Source organism: Ascaphus truei, chromosome 1, assembly GCF_040206685.1.
Source record: "Ascaphus truei isolate aAscTru1 chromosome 1, aAscTru1.hap1, whole genome shotgun sequence".
Classification (NCBI taxonomy): Eukaryota; Metazoa; Chordata; class Amphibia; order Anura; family Ascaphidae; genus Ascaphus; species Ascaphus truei.
The window spans coordinates 319,313,933-319,322,053 of NC_134483.1; positions in this window are offsets into that span (position 1 = coordinate 319,313,933).

Consider the following 8,121-nt stretch of genomic DNA (forward strand, 5'->3'; position numbering starts at 1 on the left):
TTCAGCACCCCCCAATCTATCTCTCACCCTCCTTCCCCAAGCTAAAAGTCCTCTTACCTGTACCGTGGAGCAGAGCCAGTCCAGACAGCAGACACAGGAACGTCTAATTGACATCAAGGCCAGAATTCTGGGGTGGACTCCAACTTGCTTCCTCTGCTGCCGCAGCACCATTGTATTCATCCAGTGCTCTCTGCTTCAGTCATCAGCCACCTTCCCCTGCCGTCACCTACTGCCGCCTACCATCTGCCTCCGCCTAAATCTATGGGACATTTCAGCGTCCCGACAACAGTTTACGGCACATGGTGCTCAAAAAGGGACTATCCTATATGTACAGGATGAATTGGTAACCCTATCTGTGTCTGGACAGAGTTTAATTGTGATTAGGTAACTTCTTTAAGCTATATATTTGGAGACAAACTGGGGAAGCAGCATTGCTAAATTTAAGGCACTATTTTTAAGTGGCATAAAATATAGAGTGATACAGGAGTTGAACTGAAGTGGAATTATAAGAGGACACCAGCACAAGCTTTGTCTATTAATACAAAGAAATCCATGCATGTTACAGTATACCCTGTAAACAAGATCAGTAATGCCATTGTTTAGTCTGCCTTTCTACCAAAGTATCACATGGGGTATGAGGTTTTACAGAAGACAGGAAAATTAACAGATTGGGTGGGTCAAGTGGTTCTTATCTGCGATCAAAGTCTATGTTTCTATGTTTACCCTGCATCACCATCACTTCCCATATGTCTTCATAACCTCACTTTTATACAGAACTTTCTGCCTATACCATCAGTATGTCTACTCTGTTACTCTTATTTTTTGCACTCTCATGTCTACTTATCAAGCTCTAATCTTCCTTCTATCTGGCCTATCATCCACACTCCATATTCTTTGCACCTTAACTCCTTTATTCTCCTTTCTACGCTCATTACTCCTACCCAATATGACCCTTAATGCATGATATGCTCCTACAAGTCTCAATCTTGCCTTCTTTCTCTCTCCCTCCTTCTGCTTTCTGCTGCTGGAGACTCTTCTCCTAACTCTGACCCCTTTCATACTCCTGCTTGTTCTCATCCTCACTTACCTTCTATCTTTGCTAATAACCGTCACCTTCATAACATGTATGTATTTCTTTATTTATATAGCGCCATTTATGTACATAGAGCGTCACAGCAGTAATACAAGTGACATAATAATATAACACACAATCGAAGTGGTCAGTAGGAAGAACACACAGAGACAGTAGGAAGGTGTTCGGTACGTGAGTCTGCAAGAAGCCAAGGTCGATGAATGAGGTATAGTGTCAGCCACAGAGCTACCCACATGATCATTAAGGAGGTTGTTTCAAGATAGGCCTTAAAGGTGGATAGATAAAGTGCTAGTTGGATATTGAGGGGCATTCCAGAGGTGTGGAGCAGTGAGTGAGTAGTTTTAGGCGGGTGAGGGCTTTAGATACAAAAGGGGCAGAGAGAAGACATTCTTAAGTAGAACGCAAGAGTCTGGATGGTGTATAGTGAGAAATTAGGGCTGAGATATAAGGAGGGGCAGAAGAGTGTTTAGCCTTAAAAGTGAGGAGGAGAATTTTCTGTGTGATACAGGATTTGATAGGAAGCCAGGAGAGGGATTTCAGCAGGAGAGACGCTGAGACATATTTAGGAGAGAGTAAAATGATTCTAGCAGCATCATTTAGTATAGATTGTAAGGGAGACAGGTGAGAAGCGGACGGTTACAATAGTTGAGACGGGAGAGAATGATGGCCTGTGTTAGAGTTTTAGAAGTAGAGCAACAGAGTAAAGGGCAAATCTTTGCAATGTCGCAGAGGAAAAAAATACAGGTTTTAGCTAAATTTTGAATGTGAGAGGAGAATGTGAGGGACAAGTCAAATGTGACCCCTAGGCAGCATGCGTGTGATACTGGGTGTATGATAGTGTTGCCAGCAGTAATATAGAAAGGGGTAGTAGGGTCAGGATATGGAGGAATATGAGGAGCAACGTTTTTACATGTTAGGTTTGAGTCAGCGGAGGGCCATCCAGGATCATATAGTGCAGAGACAGTCAGAAACTTTAACGATTCTGCTCGATTCGTGACGGGTTTTGCTGTGGTTCGGGTTTTCCAACTCGCCTGCCCTTTCTGCTCACTGTGGCTATTTTGGGTACTGGCAACCTGCTATTTAAGTTCCTAGTGGGAATTGCTGAGCAAAGTTCCTACGTTTGCAGCTCTTGTTGGTCTTTGCAGTCACACTTTACCCTTTTGCCTGTTTTGATTCCCCTGTTGCTGACCCCGGACCGTAACCCCGACCTCACTGCTTTCTGCCTGCCCTGACCAGCCCTGACCTCCTGCCTGCTTACCGACTACGGATACTCTTACAGGACTCTGTCCCTGGGCTCTGGTCAGTTTATTTGCATCCCTACCTCAGCTCTGCGGGTCCGTTTCATGATCGGAGACGAGCACCGTCACTGAAACGTTGGCTTGTACAATATGTGAAAGATCAAGGGTTACATAGTTACATGGTAGATGAGGTTAAAAAAAGACATACGTCCATCAAGTTCAACCTATGCTAAATTTAGACGATCGATACTTTATCCTATATTTGCACTTACAATATATTGATCCAGAGGAAGGCAAACAAAAAAACACAGAGACATATCATCCAATGATATCTCATAAGGGGAAAAATAAATTCCTTCCTGACTCCAAATATTTGCAATCAGATAACTCCCTGGATCAACATCCTTCCCTACCTTATTTGTAAATCTCTGTATACCTTTCCTTTCTAAAAAGATGTCCAACTTTATTTGAACATATCTATTGTATCTGCCATCACAGTCTCCATGGGTAATGAATTTCACATTTTAACTGCCCTTACTGTACAGAACCCTTTCCTTTGTTGCTGGTGAAATCTCCTTTCCTCCAACATTAAGGGATGACACTGTCGTTTGTACTGCCCTTGGGATGAATAGTTATTTTTAAAGAACCATTGTATTGTCCCTGAATATATTTATATATAGTTATCATATCCCCTCTTAGTCACCTCTTTTCTAATGTAAACAAATCTAATTTACGTATAGAACTTTTTAGGGTTGTTCTTACTTTCTAATGCAATTCTTTTTCCATTATCCATTTTTGCACATTTTATTGTCCTTTTGCAATTTTTTTTACATTCCTTATAATTCTGATACGATGTCTCCGTCCCTTCTGACTTTAAGAATCTAAACACCTTCCTCTTCTTGTCCATTTCCTCCCCTACCTGTTTATTTAGATGTGAAGGAAGGAAGGCTATGCACAGCTCACCAGTAAAAAGAACAAGGGGCAATCAATGAAAAACGAAGTTTATTAATCAAAAACGGATAGACATATGTCTATAGCGCACTGTGACGCATTTCGTACCCGACGGGGTACTCTGTCAAAGGTACCTTTGCTGATGGCCCGGAGCCAGTGTGTGATAGCAGGAATAGTGGGGGCTGCAGAGTCAAAAGGTTGAGTACCCTCCAGTCTCTCACTTCACTTGTGGGGGTTCCGATTAGTCACTTCTCCCATAGCCTTACTGGATTGGTTATTATGGATTTTATTATTACCAAATTCTACCTTGTACTCTAGAGCGCCGGGTTACAGGGGTTAACCCATTCATGTACCTGTTCATTTAGCCACATTGGTTTAGACTTGTTTATTTTATATTTCTTACCAAAGGGTACACACTGATAAGTGTGCTTTTCTAACAATGTTTTAAAGACTGCCCATTAATATTCCACATTTTCCCTGCAAAAACATCATCCCAATTTATTCCTTGTAGGTTAGACCTCAGTTTATTAAAATCTGCCTTTCTAAAAGTTTAAGGTCTTTATTGAACCCAAGTAATCTGTTTTTGATCATTTATTTCAAATGAGTCCATGTTATGATCACTGTTACCCAAATGTTCCAGGACTTTAATATTTGCTATTACTTCTACATGTTTGATGGAGGAGGGAAAGGTACCGGAGTAGAAGGAGGAGTTGAAAATATGTGTGAGTGTCGGCAGATAGAGGAGAGGAAAAGTCCAATGACTTCAACCCTGCCATCAGGGCGCGAAATGTGTGGGAGAAAGAAAGGTCACCATAAGAGAGGGTGGCTTCCAGTGCAGACAGGCTGAGTGAGCCAAGTAATAGCAAAGTGGAACAGAGAGTGAGATAAAAAGAAGTCATGCACAGAGAGGATCGTGTTGGAAAGTGAGCAGGCATTCCAAAGGACACAGGAGAATGATCTTAGAGAAGCAATTGTTGCTGCCCAACAATCTGGGAAGGGTTATAAGGACATTTCCAAACAATTTAAAGTCCATCATTCTACAGTGAGAAAGATTATTCAAAAGTGGAAAACATTCAAGACAGTTGCCAATCTTCCCAGGAGTGGACGTCCCAGCAAATTCACCCCGAGGTCAGACCGTGCAATGCTCAGAGAAATTGCAAAAAAACAAGAGTTACATCTCAGACTCGACAGGCCTCAGTTAGCATGTTCAATGTTAAAGTTCATGACAGTACAATTAGAAAAAGACTGAACAAGTATGGTTTGTTTGGAAAGGTTGGAAAACGGAAAAATGGGGGAGCATGGGATTAGGACAATACACAATACAGATGCAAATGATATAAAGCTGATAACATTCTGATGTAGTGGTTTGGGGGGCCAAGTTTAAAATAATATACTTACACGGCCTTTTGTAAGCAAAAATCAAATAGATTTGGTATCTTTTCAGGATGGGTCCTGACTTCTCCAAACTCAGGTGTATAAAAATCAATAGGGTATAGGTGGTATGTTAATACATATGTACTCACACGGCCCAGTGTGAGTAATGGTAGAGGTTCTGGTATCTTTGTGGTTTACTCAACCCGTCCAAGCTCTTAGACTGGATGCAGGGGATGGCTCTCCAACAGTACTCCAACAGGAAATCTCTCTCTAATTGCTTGAAGTCAGTGAGTGTCTCTCCCTGGTCCCGCAGTGAAAGGGGGGACAAGGGATGCACGATCTCAGTAAGGTTCTTTAAAACACTTCTCTGCTCTGCTGTAGTTGCGGTCTATGAGCCTGAGGAAGCCGATTACTTGGCGAAACGCGTTGTCAAATTGGTGGCAGTTTATGTCCTACGGAGGCTTCCGTAGCCAGTTCCTACAGCCGCAACTACAACAGAGCAGAGAAGTGTCATCACTCTGCACCCCGGACGCGGGGCGGAACTACCTGCTGTTGGGGCTCGTGACTGAGCTACGTGGGAAGGCCAGAAGTTTATTGTGTATGTGAGTTCTTTGTTTATTTGTATTTAATCAATAAATGCCATTGTTTAAAGAACCTTACTGAGATCGTGCATCACTTGTCCCCCCTTTCACTGAGGGACCGGGGAGAGACACTCACTGACTTCAAGTAATTATAGAGAGATTTCCTGTTGGAGTACTGTTGGAGAGCCATCCCCTGCGTCCAGTCTAAGAGCTTGGATGGGTTGAGTAAACCACAAAGATACCAGAACCTCTACCATTACTCACACTGGGCCGTGTGAGTACATATGTATTAACATACCACCTATACCCTATTGATTTTTATACACCTGAGTTTGGAGAAGTCAGGACCCATCCTGAAAAGATACCAAATCTATTTGATTTTTGCTTACAAAAGGCCGTTTAAGTATATTATTATAAACTTGGCCCCCCAAACCACTACATCAGAACGTTATCAGCTTTATATCATTTGCATCTGTATTGTGTATTGTCCTAATCCCATGCTCCCCCATTTTTCCGTTTTCCATGTTTGTATAAGGGCCCTGGATTATCCCTACTCTGGGGTTGATGCAGACGGGACCTAAGGGTTGTCTCTAAGCACCTAAAAGAGACCAAATTTTATTGGCTATATTTTTCACTGTAAGCATTGTTCTGAGACTCAAGGTAAGCGCCTGGTTTTTCTTGTTCCCATTGTTTGGAAAGGTTGCCAGGGGAAAGCCTCTTATCTCTAAAAAGAACATGGCAGCACGGCTTAAGTTTGCAAAGTTCCATATGAACAAACCACAAGACTTCTGGAACAATGTCCTTTGGACAGACGAGACCAAAATGGAGATGTTTAGCCATAATGCACAGCGCCATGTTTGGTGAAAACCAAACACAGCATATCAGCACAAACACCTCAAACCAACTGTCAAGCACAGTGGTGGAGGGGTGATGATTTGGGCTTGTTCTGCAGCCACAGGACCTGGGAACCTTGCAGTCATTGAGTTGACCATGAACTCTTCTGTATACCAAAGTATTCTAGAGTCAAATGTGAGGCCATCTGTCTGACAGCTAAAGCTTGGCCGAAATTGGGTCATGCAACAGGACAATGATCCCAAGCACACCAGCAAATCTACAACAGAATGGCTGAAAAAGAAAAGAATCCAGGTGTGGCAATGGCCCAGTCAAAGTCCAGACCTCAACCCAATTGAAATGCTATGGCAGGAACTTAAGAGAGCTGTGCATAAACAAATGCCCACAAACCTCAATGAACTGAAGCAACGTTGTAAAGAAGAGTGGGCCAAAATTCCTCCACAACGATGTGAGAGACTGATAAAGTCATACAGAAAACGATTACTTCACGTTATTGCTGCTAAAGGTGGTTCTACAAGCTATTGAATCATAAGATGTACTTAGTTTTTCACACATGGCTTCTCCATTTTGGCTTTATTTTTGTTAAATAAATCATGACACGGTGTAATATGTCATGTGTTGTTTTTCATCTGAGGTTGTATTTACTAATTTTTAGACCTGCTAAGGAACAGATGATTGTTATTATGTCCTGATATGAAAAACCATAGAATTCATAGAATGTGGTCACTAAGAATATCTAGTCTAAAGCTCAACCACAAAATAACAAACTGTTGTCGCTGTCAGCAGTGCCCAAACCCATCTGACTGATAGTTGAAAGTAACTCAAGCGAGGATGAGAGAGCGAGCGGCAGCTCTCTGGAGCTCATATAATATTTGGAGAGGAATCCTTGCAAAATTAGCTACTCCTATATATACTCTCCATGGTTCACAGACCCCTGTGAATTTATGCAAAAAATCCGCTTGTGCACTTTTCATTTTTTCCATCATAAAAACCATCTGGATTCTAATACTAATTTAGTCCAAAAATGGGGCATTGGACTTCTTCCATGTTGCCGCAATCTCACATCTCATGGTCAAGTAGATGTGGACCATAACTTGAATTTCTTAACATATTGTTAGGTTTACACAATAGTGCAGACCAGGACTCCAAAGGAATAGATACATACAGTAACATTTTGTGTAATTTTTCCCAAAGAACCCTGATTTTTGGGGAATGCCAGCACTTATGTAGGAAGGAGCTAATTTGGTCACACCCTCTTGTACACTGAAGGGAGGAAATGCGATAAAAAACAGACAACGTATGCGGAGTGAGGTATCTTTGGTGCAGTAGCTTAAATGCATTCTCCTTAATAACCATACAAATTGTGTTTTTTGCTACCCTTGTAACTATATCCTCCCATTCAATGGGATCTAATTTCTCCTATTTAGACATAAAGCAAGACTTAACTCTGGAGTCAACCAGAGATATAAACCTGTACACTTGTACGCCCTTGGACATGTATATGTTACACTCCTTGCCGAGCTCTAAAGGAGTTTGAATATATACATATGGTTGTGCTCAGTCTTTCATGACTTCTCAGGTGCTGGATCCATACAGGCTGGGCGTGATAAGACATCCTTACTACACTTAACTATACACTTAAACCTATATACAGGACTCACGAGGAGGCCCTTACCAGAACTCCAAGGGACATGCTTCTAGAAGATTGGGTTGACCCTTCTATCTCCCTATTGTGACTGGATCTATTTTCTCTTTTGCCGGAAAATCTACCACCAGATTCAGGGTACAGTAATGGGGACTACCTGTGCCCCATCATATGACAACTTGTACCTTGGTTGGTGGGAGGCACATACTGTCTTCTCAGAAGAATTAGGGATATAGCCCAGACAGACTGACCGTTGGGTAATATATATTGATCATGTATTCATTTTATGGCGGGGCAATTTAGAAGTAATTCAGGTATTTGTACACACACTTAACAATAACATTAACCTCAAACATACCCTTGAAAATAGTAAAGAGGAAATTACCT